A 13,725-nucleotide genomic window follows, 5' to 3' on the forward strand; every position below is an offset into this window, starting at 1 on the left:
TTAGAGCTCAACAGACAGAGCAAACACTAGCCACACAGATATGACCACGGAGGGGAGAGGTGACAGACAGGGAGAGAGAGAGAAAGGAGAGGAAGAGGGGGTAGAAAGGGAGAGAGTGTGTGTCTGGGTGTTGGTGTGTTGTGTGTGCGAGAGAGAGAGGGTGCGAGCATAAATGTGTGCGAGAGAGAAAGGGAGCGAGCATAAATGTGTGTGTGAGAGAAGGTAAAAGACAGAGTGTGAGTGTGGGACCTGCAGGCAGAGAGCCTTCCTGACATCTGGCTGAGCCCAGTGAGATTAAAGGGAGAGAGAAACAAGAGGAGGAACACAGAGAGGAGAGTCACCTTGGAGCGAGGGAGGGAACCAGCATGACAAACGTGTCTTCCTCACTCCAATTACCACGCCAGCAGGCCTGGACGTAGGTCTGTGCAATATATCGAATGAATTCGATTCATTCAAATGTGTGTTTTTTTCCCGCGATATTCCAAATGCCTGTTTTGCAGAATCAATGTTTTTTGTATTTTTCGTTTTAATGAGTGTTTATGTCGGCTTGTTCTCATGTTGTATTTTTGGTCTTGTCTCGTTCGCTCTTTCTGTGCTGTGCACATTCCCATTTACACCAGAGATCTGTATGTAATGACAAGATGCTCATGTCTCCACTCGAACAATGGGAGTCGTTGTCCCCAAGGTGGGAAGGCAGGCGATAAGCTTAGGTTCAAAATAAGCACATAGAAACATTGGGTTTATTTGACAGATTTTGGCGAGTGAAACCTCTCGCGTCACCTCTTTCTCCCAAGCCCCTCCCCCTACCATTCACAACAACAAAGATGATTGATCACTTCCTTCTCTCTGACAAACTGTTAACTTGCTATTTGCATTTGAGGTTTGGTCCAACAGAATCGGCCATATGGACACCAAAACACATTGGGACATTATTTTACTGTAATAGAGGAGTTACCCTGTTTATAACTCAACTCCTCAAATTTGGAGCAGAGCAGACACTACTAAAACTGATGTACCAATGAACATTCATTCTGGAAAATGAATGCTCAGTTAGTTGCAAGTGCATAATGGTATCACATATCGCTAGCAGCATTTTAGTCAAATAAGGATTTTTATACTAGTTACTTAGCATAAAGCTTAAAACAATTATATAAGGAATTGGCAACTCGTTCTCATTCTGAGAAACAAGGTAGCCCACTTGATTTCAACATCTGAACAAAGTGGACAGGCTAACAGGCTGTTCAAACAGTTGGAGACGGACATAAAGTTCTGTTCATAACATTAACTGTTTCCCTTTGTTAGCGGAATTCAGAGCTTGTGAAATTATACCTAGATCCAAGTTGGCTAAACTTGAAATATAAATATTAGTTGGTTACTCACTAGCACGTGGGCTTGTGCTTGAGAGACTGTTTATGAAAGCAGTGTTAATTTTCTATAATGCCTGCTACATTATTAGTGAATGTGCATTATGCATGGTTCTGGTTAAATTTGTAACAAAAAGAGCATTTTATAGTCAGACCTGAAAGCCAGATCAGTGGTTATTGTAAGAAAAAAGCAGGTACAACTATTTCGATAAAATCATTAAATGATTAGTGGGTCTTATGGTTGTGGAAGGAATATATTCAGACTAGATATAATTTCACAAGTTCTGAATTCATTAGATTATTGCTGACTGTTTTAAATGCAGTGTATTTTACCTTTACAACAAAGCCTATTTAGAGAAAACATTAAGAAGAGAGATATATATCGTGAATCGCCAATAAGTTTGAAAAAAACAATGCAGATATGAGTTTTAGGCCATATCGCCCAGCCCTACGTGGACGTCAACTTGCAACAAGGGGAGTGTGTGTGTATGTGAGACGCAGCATCAGCAACACCTTTCAGGGCCAGTCAGTGTCAGGGCCAGTCAGTGTGAGGGCCAGTCAGTGTGAGGGCCAGTCAGTGTGAGGGCCAGTCAGTGGCAGGGCCAGTCAGTGTCAGGGCCAGTCAGTGTCAGTCAGTGTCAGTCAGGGCCAGTCAGTGTGAGGGCCAGTCAGTGTGAGGGCCAGTCAGTGTGAGGGCCAGTCAGTGTGAGGGCCAGTCAGTGTGAGGGCCAGTCAGTGTGAGGGCCAGTCAGTGTCAGGGCCAGTCAGTGTCAGGGCCAGTCAGTGTCAGGGCCAGTCAGTGTCAGGGCCAGTCAGTGTCAGGGCCAGTCAGTGGCAGGGCCAGTCAGTGTCAGGGCCAGTCAGTGGCAGGGCCAGTCAGTGTCAGGGCCAGTCAGTGGCAGGGCCAGTCAGTGTCAGGGCCAGTCAGTGGCAGGGCCAGTCAGTGGCAGGGCCAGTCAGTGTCAGTCAGTGTCAGTCAGGGCCAGTCAGTGTCAGGGCCAGTCAGTGTCAGGGCCAGTCAGTGTCAGGGCCAGTCAGTGTCAGGGCCAGTCAGTGCCAGTCAGTGTCAGTCAGTGCCAGTCAGTGTCAGTCAGGGCCAGTCAGTGTCAGTCAGGGCCAGTCAGTGTCAGGGCCAGTCCGTGTCAGGGCCAGTCCGTGTCAGGGCCAGTCAGTGGCAGGGCCAGTCAGTGGCAGGGCCAGTCAGTGGCAGGGCCAGTCAGTGGCAGGGCCAGTCAGTGTCAGGGCCAGTCAGTGTCAGGGCCAGTCAGTGTCAGGGCCAGTCAGTGTCAGGGCCAGTCAGTGGCAGGGCCAGTCAGTGGCAGGGCCAGTCAGTGTCCACGCTGGCAGGAGGATACTTTTGTCCCAAGTTGCACCCTGTTCCCCATTTATAGTACTTAATTTGGTCAAAAGTAGTGCACTATGAAGGCAATGGAGTACCATTGCTCCCTGCGGGCCCTGGTCAAAGGAAGTGCACTACAAAGGGAATAGGGTTTAATTTGGGACTCATCCATGGTGAACAGCTGAGTTTCCATTCCCCTTGTCATCAACAGAACTTTGTTTTAATGCTGTGTTTAATGTGAGAACTCAGTTGAGTAAGATCAGTTGTATTTATTGCCATGTTGGCAATTACATTTGAAAATTGAACTTTAAAACAGCAGGACTTAAATATTTGCACACAGTTGTGGTCAAGAAAGACGATCAGTTATCACACACGTACATGGTTTGATGCAAGGTATAGAGTAGTAACTGTTCAGGACTCTTCAGTAGTGCGTGGAGAAGAGAAGAGTCTACAAGACGGGTTAAGATGTATTAGATGGCGAGAAGGTGACTGACTGGACAGGGAGAGTTATCAGGGCTGGCAGGTAACCCAGTGTGGTTAAAACAACAGACCAGAGACTGAGACTTACAACAGCTCGCACACACCCTAATATACATTTGAAGTCAGAGGTTTACATACACCTTAGCCAACTACATTTAAATCAGTTTTTCACAATTCCTGACATTTAATCCAAGTAAAAAGTCCCTGTCTTAGATCAGTTAGGATCACCACTTTATTTTAATAATGTGAAATGTCAGAATAATAGTAGAGAGAATCATTTTTCCCAGCTTTTAATTATTTCATCACATTCCCCGTGGGTCAGAAGTTGACATACACTCAATTAGTATTTGGTATCATTGCCTTGAAATGGTTTAATTTGGGTCAAACGTTTCGGGTAGCCTTCCACAAGCTTCCCACAATAAGTTTTGTGAATTTTGGCCCATTCCTCCTGACAGAGCTGGTGTAACTGAGTCAGGTTTGTAGGCCTCCTTGCTTGCACAAATTTTCAATAGGATTGAGGTCAGGGCTTTGAAATGGCCACTCCAATACCTTGACTTTGTTGTCCTTAAGCCATTTTGCCACAACTTGTGAAGTATGCTTGGGGTCATGTCCATTTGGAAGACCCATTTGCAACCAAGCTTTAAATTGAGATGTTGCTTCAATATATCCACATAATTTTCCTGCCTCATGATGCGGTCTATTTTATGACGTGCATAAGTCCCTCCTGCAGCAAAACACTCCCACAACATGATGCTGCCACCCCCGTGCTTCACAGTTTGGATGCTGTTCTTCGGCTTGCAAGCCTCCCCATTTTTCCTCCAAACATAACGATGGTCATTATGGCCAAACAGTTCTATTTTTGTTTCATGAGACCAGAGGACATTTCTCCAAAAAGTACGATCTTTGTCCCCATGTGCAGTTTCAAACTGTAGTCTGGCTTTTTTATGGCGGTTTTGGAGCAGTGGCTTCTTCCTTGTTGAGCGGCCTTTCAGGTTATGTCGATATAGGACTCATTTTACTGTGGATATAGATACTTTTGTACCTGTTTCCTCCAGCATCTTCACAAGGTCCTTTGCTGTTGTTCTGGGATTGATTTGCACTTTTCGCACAAAAAGTATGTTCATCTCTAGGAGACAGAACGCGTCTCCTTCCTGAGTGGTATGACGGCTGCGTGGTCTCATGGTGTTAAAACTTGCGTACTATTGTTTGTACAGATGAACGTGGTACCTTCAGGCGTTTGGAAATTGCTCCCAAGGATGAACCAGACTTGTGGAGGTCTACAATTATTTTTTTTCTGAGGTCTTGGCTGATTTCTTTTGATTTTCCCATGATGTCAAGCAAAGAGGCACTGGATTTGAAGGTAGACCTTGGGTGTGGTAGGTAGCCTAGTGTTTAGAGCATTGGACTTGTAATCAAAAGGTTGCAAGATCGAATCCCCGAGCTGACATGGTAAAAATCTGTCGCTCTGCCCCTGAACAAGGCAGTTAACCCACTGTTCCTAGGCCGTCATTGAAAATAAGAATTTGTTCTTAACTGACTCACCTAGTTAACTAAAGTTAAAATAAAATAAATTAAAATACATCCACAGGTTGTGTCAAAATATGTCAAGTAGCCTATCAGAAGCTTCTAAAGCCATGACATCATTTTCTTGAATTTTCCAAGCTGTTTAAAGGCACAGTCAACCTAATGGATGTAAACTTCTGACCCACTGGAATTGTGATAGTGATTTATAAGTGAAATAATCTGTCCGTAAACAATTGTTAGAAAAATGACTTGTGTCATGCACAAAGTAGATGTCCTTACCGACTTGCCAAAACTGTAGTTTGTTAACAAGAAATCAGATCAATCTCATGAGAAAAAAAACAGGCAGAGAAATCAGATCATTCTCATGAGAAAAACAGGCAGAGAAATCAGATCATTCTCATGAGAAAAACAGGCAGAGAAATCAGATCATTCTCATGAGAAACACAGGCAGAGAAATCAGATCATTCTCATGAGAAAAACCAACATCTATTATTCCACATCTGACAGCCGTGCCCGAATACAGACAAAATTATTCCTGAACGAAGAAATACACACATCCATTTTAAACCACACCGCCCTGTCCAATTCAGAAATAAGAAGCAGACAAATCAAAATCAATCTTATTCCGGTGAATTATTATTTCAAATCGTTCTTCACATCTTTTCATTATGCGACAGCCATCCTCAAATACAGAGGAATAGAGAAACGTAACGTATGCAAATAAGCACACATCTCTTACAGTCTACTACCAACAGCTGTCCCGGACAGAACAAACAAACTCGGATTCTTCTTGTCTCACACACAAAGCCAACACTAGTCTATTTCCTGCTCTGAAGAAGAAGAAAAAATATGTTGGAGCAATCTCAACATTACAATGCATTTAATCTACATCAAGCATTTTGTCAGAGCTGAGGAATGAGCACAGTTTTTTCTACTTTATATTCCACTGCATTAGCAGTCGGTAGAAAACACCCCATGCTTGTGTATGTGCTCGCTGTCTTTTCAAATATCTGCTTGTTTTCAGCACATGGAAGAGCTACTACGCTCATTGTAGATGGGATCTGTCTCAAAAGTGTAAAGTGGTGTTGTCCTCACCGTGTGACCTTACCAGGAATACCCAGGCGCTATAGTTGTGGGCTGTAACTACGACCCCAGAGTTGTTCCTTGGAAAATAACAGTCAGGGAAAGCTCTGGTGATAAGGAGTGGATGGGATTAGACCGTGCAGCTTTCACCTGTCAAGTCCCGTTAGATCAGAGCGGATGAAGGAAGAGATGGGGACAAAGTGGGAAGATAAACCTCTTTAGAAAATGTACATCATCCACCCTTTTACTCCTTCCACCCCTTTAGTCTCATCCTCTTCACCCGCTACAACATCCGTAAGAGGATTTACTGGCTAAAACCACAGGATTTAACTAGTCACTTCAAATAGGATCGTTCTTTTAAGCTAATGATCAGATTCTCTGAAGTTCTAGCATCAAACCTATTGATGACCTTCTCAGTGGCAGAATTCATTCTAACCAGGCCTGACTCTCCATTGGCCAGGGGTTCACTCTTTAATCAATTGTAGTAACTGCTTTTCTGTGAACTGGAAGTGATCCCACCAATGATGAAAGTAAGCTATAAAGCACTGAACCCAGTAAGATGAAATGTAATGTATTGTCTAAACTTTGTGTATGCTTTCATCCACACAGCAGCAGTCTATAAACTCAAATACTTTGGTCTCTGATCATTTATTCAACAAATAGCATTTTATTGGGCTAATCATTAGGGAGAGTAGAACAAACTCCTTCCCTCTTCAATGCCAATTTCTCACTTGGAGGCAGACCAAGAAGACATTCACTCCATCTCTCACTGTTTGTGTGTGTGTCCGTACCTCTGGCTGACAATGCTGCTTCACAAAGGAGATGACTGGAGTATCCCCTGTGGCATTTTACTAACAGACTCCAAACACATCACAGCACACCTACAATCAGGTAGGTGACTGTGTGTGACTGTGGGACTGTGTGTGTGTGTGTGTTTATTTAACCTTTATTTATTTAAGGATGTGTTACTGCTAATCAGTTTGAGACCCTGCTGAGTTCACAAGCACACAGCAGAGAGGAGCCTCGGAGGGAACAACCATGACTGGGGAACAACCTCACAGGTAACAGCTGATGACATCACTCAATTCCAAACAGTCAGACAAAACTGACATCACATGATTCATACTGGTTTGTGGTCACAAGACTGTGTTAACCTGATGAGCTAAAGCTTAGGCATTACTTCAGAGAGGATTCACGGTAGACATTGCATGTTGGCTCAATCGTAAACTACCTTAAAAAGTCAAGTTCTACGTTTCGCTCTACAGAATGATACCAGCATCCAGGAGACAGGTATGGAGAAGGCCATGGTAATTCTGAGAACTGCCCAGTCCTGTCTCTCCTGTCCTCTCCTCTCTGAACCCACAAATACAATCTGTCCTGTGTCTGAAGGAGAGGAAATGCCATGAATCAATAACCAGGACACTTTTCACTGCCACTACCAGCCGGCAATCTAAATAACGTCATAAATATTACATGGGCCTTTTAAATAGAGAAAGAAAGAGAAATAGAGAGAGAGATGCGGCCCGCCTGACTGCATGCCCGCTCGCCCAACCGCCCACCAGACGTTCCATTAACACCGGTTCTGGGGAAACATGCTGGGCTGCTGACAATAAATCTTTAAGATCTGCGGTGGGGTGCTGGAGAGGAGGAGAGGGGACCCCTGGAAGGGAACATGAATAATGCACACAGAGCCAAGCAGCAAGGTGACACACACACACACACACAGGGAGCCAGCCCAGCAAGCTTGCCCAAACAAGCCCCATGCATACCCCTTAACTCCCAACCTGCTCACCACACATCTGCATACAAATATATAAATACAAACAAGAGAAGTGCCAAAACAATATTTATTTATGGTGGCGACTGTGGCAGTAACTGAACCTCGGGTCAAGTGGAAACATTAAAGTGCAATGCACGTTGTCGTTGTCGTCTGGCACCAAAGTTCCCAGGAAGGAAAACAGAGAAAAGGTTCTTTCAAACTGATCTGTTGACTTGAGAATGTTCCAGAATACCCTGCGTCCTTCATACGAGCTCTGACCCAGCAATCTGCTCTGCGGCGGTTGTTGTGGTCGTTGTTGTGGTGGTGTTGTTGTCTGAGTGGGGGATATTAAGCCACAGCACCCGATTTAAAATGGCAGTAGGCTACAATGACCTCAAGGTATAAGCCAAGGGGTGTGTCCCAAATGGGACCCTTTTCCCCCTATCGTCAAAAGAGGTTCACCATATTTTTTATTTATATTTTTTTATTTAAACTTTATTTAACCAGGTAGGCAAGTTGAGAACAAGTTCTCATTTACAACTGCGACCTGGTCAAGATAAAGCAAAGCAGTTCGACACATACAACAACACAGAGTTGCACATGGAGTAAAACAAACATACAGTCAATAATACAGTAGAGAAGTAAGTCTATATACAATGTGAGCAAATGAGGTGAGATAAGGGAGGTAAAGGCAAAAAAAAGGCCATGGTGGCAAAGTAAATACAATATAGAAAGTAAAACACTGGAATGGTAGATTTGCAGTGGAAGAATGTGCGAAGTAGAAATAAAAATAATGGGGTGCAAAGGAGCTAAATAAATAAATAAATGCAGTAGGGGAAGAGGTAGTTGTTTGGGCTAAATTATAGATGGGCTATGTACAGGTGCAGTAATCTGTGAGCTGCTCTGACAGCTGGTGCTTAAAGCTAGTGAGGGAGATAAGTGTTTCCAGTTTCAGAAATGTTTGTAGTTCATTCCAGTCATTGGCAGCAGAGAACTGGGAGGTGAGGCGGCCAAAGGAAGAATTGGTTTTGGGGGTGACAAGAGAGATATAACTGCTGGAGCGCGTGCTACAGGTGGGTGCTGCTATGTTGACCAGCGAGCTGAGATAAGGGGGAACTTTACCTAGCAGGGTCTTGTAGATGACATGGAGCAAGTGGGTTTGGCGACGAGTATGAAGCGAGGGCCAGCCAACAAGAGTGTACAGGTCACAGTGGTGGGTGGTATATGGGGCTTTTGGTGACAAAACGGATGGCACTGTGATAGACCGCATCCAATTTATTGAGTAGGGTATTTGAGGCTATTTTGTAAATGACATCGCCGAAGTTGAGGATCGGTAGGATGGTAAGTTTTACAAGGGTATGTTTGGCAGCATGAGTGAAGGATGCTTTGTTGCGAAATAGGAAGCCAATTCTAGATTTAACTTTGGATTGGAGATGTTTGATGTGAGTCTGAAAGGAGAGTTTACAGTCTAACCAGACACCTAGGTATTTGTAGTTGTCCACATATTCTAAGTCAGAACCGTCCAGAGTAGTGATGTTGGACGGGCGGGCAGGTGCAGGCAGCGATCGGTTGAAGAGCATGCATTTAGTTTTACTTGTATTTAAGAGCAATTGGAAGCCACGGAAGGAGAGTTGTATGGCAATGAAGCTCGTCTAGAGGGTTGTTAACACAGTGTCCAAAGAAGGGCCAGAAGTGTACAGAATGGTGTTGTCTGCATAGAGGTGGATCAGAGACTCACCAGCAGCAATAATATAGGGGATAGGATGCTATTTGGGATGGAGGTGTTGCTCTATTAAAGAGTGGGATGGGATAGTGGAGGGACAGAGGGGATGGAGAATTATAGGCTAAAACTAAAAAGGCCTCAAGACGCCCAAGCACTGCCAGAATCCTGTTGTGTGATTAGCCTGGGTAGATGGGGAACTAAGAAGTCCAAAACCCACCGGAGGTTTATTGGCATTTCACGGCCGCAAACGAAAGTAAATGATCCGAGAAAAAAAATGGTCACGGTTGGCGCAAAGATTCATTCCTTATCGTGAAGAGAAAGAGCTATGGCTTTGAATGTTTCTTTCTCCTCCACGCTAACACCAGAGTGTTTCATTTTAATGTTCACTTTAAGAAGGCAGACCATTACTATTTAATGAAGAATTTTGCCACTGCTTCCCTTTCGGACTTACTTTAACACTGTTTTGGTGTCAGTGGAGGGTTGCGTCTGTCTCTGCCCTCACACTTTTACAGTAAATCATTTAGAGACGTCCTAGGCTGCAGCGAGAGCTCAGAATGACTAACTACCTCTACCCATCCTGTCCCAACTCCTTTCCTATAATAACCTCAATTTGTGAACATTAAACCTCCCTTTTTCCATTTCCCTCATAATTTCCATATGCTTGGATGCTCTGTTGAATTATACTGAGTGCAACTCCCAAGTGTCATAATGACTCTTTAAAATGCTACGCTTCTGTCTGTTGGTTTGCATTGAGACTGAATATGATGCCAAATTCTATGTCGTCATCTTGTCACTAATAAAATGCTTTGCTGTACACTGAGGGCACAAAACATTATGAACACCTGCTCTTTCCATGACATGGACTGACCAGGTGAATCCAGGTGAAAGCTATGATCCCTTGACGTCACTTGTTAAATACACTTCAATTCAGCGTAGATGAAGGGTAGGAGACGGGTTAAAGAAGGGTTTTTAAGCCTTGAGACAATTGAGACATGGATTGTGTGCCATTCCGAGGGTGAATGGGAAATAAAAAATATTGAAGTGTCTTTGAACGGGGTATAGTAGTAGGTGTCAGCTGCACAGGTTTGTGTCAGGAACTGCAACGCTGCTGGGTCTTTCACACTCAACAATTTCCTGTGTTTATCAAGAATGGTCCACCACCCAATGGACATCCAGCCAACATGACACAATTGTGGGAAGTGTTTGAGTCAACATGGGCCAGCATCCCTGTGGAACGATTTCAACACCTTGTAGAGTCCCTGCCCCGATGAATTGAGGCTGTTCTGAGGGCAAAAGGGGTTGCTCAATATTCAACTCAATATTAGGAAGGTGTCCTTAATGTTTTGTACACTCATTGTATATGCCTGGCTACGAAATAATATTTAGTGTCACTGTCATCCCGTACCCCCCCCCCCCCCCCTCACCCTCAGTGTCTTTCTCTGTCTGGAATATGTCGTGTCCCAGGCCTTGACATGGACTGTGGGGGTTCTGGTGGGTTCCACTAATTCCATGCCATTAGTTATTCAGCATCTTTCTTTAGCATTTCGTTACACCCACAATAACATTGTTAAATATGTGTATGTGACCAATAAAATGTGATTTGATCTAGGACAGCTACCTGCCAGCCCCATATACCATCCATCTGCTTAGTGAAGCCATTATACATAGGGTACTGTAGTGTACAGTAGTCGTCAACATTTAACGCTCGAGGAAGAGAGGATAAAACATCCACAACCATGAGGTTTTTACACACATATAGCATGTCTGAACACAAACAAAAATGTGACCAACATGAACAAAAACATTTAGGACAAAATTATACATGTAATTTATTCAACAATTATAACACCAGGTGTTTGCCAATGACATTAAATATTTTTTGCTTGGGACACATGCCAAGTAGGCAGTAGGCACAAAAATAGGAGAAAGAAAAGCTGTGCGTGTTCCAGACTGTGATAAGAGACAAGCCTGTCAGACACAGACCAGTGGAGCGTACCTCCAGACAGATGGAGAGGAGAGGGGCGGGGGGGTTCACCCCTAGGGTGTCACCTAACACACAGGGCCCTCCTCCCCCCTCTGAGCTGTTTCAGCCCCTGTTAACACCTCACGCCAGGCTTTGGGCTCGATCTCATTTGAACTTCATCAAATCAGAAAGCTAACTGAATTCAATGTATGGATTTATAAATTATTTATAAATCATTGATATAAAATCATTTATAAATCATTGAAGATAAATGGCAGTTTTCAACTCATGATTGAAAATCAACGAATCAATTGAACACTGCCATTGACTTCTTGAAATGACTGACTTAAAATGGATTTGACCCCAACCCAACCCAACTCTGCATGACTCCTTCCATAGCCATCAATATTAATGAGTATAAAGGCCATTAAAGTTAGAGTGCAGAGTTACCACAAACTAACCAGAACCATGCATGAGCGAGCGTCTAGGTTAAAACTGACATGCGATTTTAATACGGAGAGTTCACAGCTGAATCCCAAAGGAAATCAGAGATAGGATATACGCTTTAAGGTTTGGATTTCAATTCCAGAGGTTTAAGATGACAATGCAGACTCAGAGTACAAGTCTTTCCAAACCCTCTTCTTCACCCAGGTGGTGAGGGTAGGCAACAACATTTCCACCCCGCTGATCCTCAACACTGGGGCCCCACAAGGGTGCGTTCTGAGCCCTCTCCTGTACTCCCTGTTCACCCACGACTGCGTGGCCACGCACGCCTCCAACTCAATCATCAAGTTTGTGGACGACACAACAGTGGTAGGCTTGATTACCAACAACGACGAGACGGCCTACAGGGAGGTGGTGAGGGCCCTCCAACGTCAACAAAACTAAGGAGATGATTGTGGACTTCAGGAAAGCCCCCTATCCACATCGATGGAACAGTAGTGGAGAGGGTAGTAAGTTTTAAGTTCCTCGGTGTACACATCACAGACAAACTGAATTGGTCCACCCACACAGACAGCATCGTGAAGAAGGCGCAGCAGCGCCTCTTCAACCTCAGGAGGCTGAAGAAATTTGGCTTGTCACCAAAAGCACACACAAACTTCTACAGGATGCACAATCGAGAGCATCCTGTCGGGCTGTATCACCGCCTGGTACGGCAACTGCTCCGCCCACAACCGTAAGGCTCTCCAGAGGGTAGTGAGGTCTGCACAACGCATCACCGGGGGCAAACTACCTGCCCTCCAGGACACCTACACCACCCGATGTCACAGGAAGGTCATAAAGATCATCAAGGACAACAACCACCCAAGCCACTGCCTGTTCACCCCGCTATCATCCAGAAGGCGAGGTCAGTACAGGTGCATCAAAGCTGTGACCGAGAGACTGAAAAACAGCTTCTATCTCAAGGCCATCAGACTGTTAAACAGCCACCACTAACATTGAGTGGCTGCTGCCAACACACTGACTCAACTCCAGCCACTTTAATAATGGGAATTGATGGGAAATGATGTAAAATATATCACTAGCCACTTTAAACAATGCTACCTAATATAATGTTTACATACCCTACATTATTCATCTCATATGTATATGTATATACTGTACTCTATATACTCTATATCATCTACTGCATCTTTATGTAATACATGTATCACTAGCCACTTTGTTTACATACTCATCTCATATGTATATACTGCACTCAATACCATCTACTGTATCTTGCCTATGCCGCTCTGTACCATCACTCATTCATATATCTTTATGTACATATTCTTTATCCCCTTACACTTGTGTCTATAAGGTAGTAGTTTTGGAATTGTTAGCTAGATTACTTGTTGATTATTACTGCATTGTCGGAACTAGAAGCACAAACATTTCGCTACACTCGCATTAACATCTGCTAACCATGTGTATGTGACAAATAAAATTTGATTTGATTTGATTTACCAAGAGGTGGTCTCTTTTTCATAACACAGTATCACTTCTGAAATTGTGGTTTATTGTTTTTTAGGTAGGCTACATTTACAATCTTTCCATCCCACTAAGATGAAGTTAGCAGATAGTACATCATGTAAGGTTGAAGAGGAGTGGATAAGGGGTGTAGAAGTGTAGGGAGTCTTTATTTTTTCTTGACTGGAACATGACCCAGCTTTTTTTCCCCTGCGGGAGTGCGAGTCCCAGGCTGATTCAGTGTATTAGGAGGGGGAATAGGGCTCACTTGAAGTCTACTCACTTCATCAAGAATTGATGAACTCCAGCACAATTACAAAGTATAATGGGTCCCTTTATCTTCACTGCAGGAGACAGAGTTTACTCTTCTAGTCTGACTGAGACGGTAAAATGCTCTGGAGGGTATTTCCATCCCTCTCTCTGTCTGAATGAATATGGCTGGGCTTAATGTGAAAACAGGCTAAGAAGATGCTTTTAACCCTTGTATATCAAAGTGCCCTTTCCAACCCATTCCTCCACCAACAATCAACAGGGTTAGAA

The 13,725-nt window shown here is 43.9% G+C and overlaps 1 protein-coding gene across 6 annotated transcripts in view; it reads right to left on the bottom strand.

The window, feature by feature from the left end:
• LOC139373794 (engulfment and cell motility protein 1) overlaps positions 1–13,725 on the bottom strand; it is a 162,960-nt gene that overhangs the window by 69,246 nt on the left and 79,989 nt on the right. The gene's annotated exons all lie outside the window — the stretch shown is intronic.

The sequence above is a fragment of the Oncorhynchus clarkii genome, chromosome 18 (assembly GCF_045791955.1).
Source record: "Oncorhynchus clarkii lewisi isolate Uvic-CL-2024 chromosome 18, UVic_Ocla_1.0, whole genome shotgun sequence".
Lineage (NCBI taxonomy): Eukaryota > Metazoa > Chordata > Actinopteri > Salmoniformes > Salmonidae > Oncorhynchus > Oncorhynchus clarkii.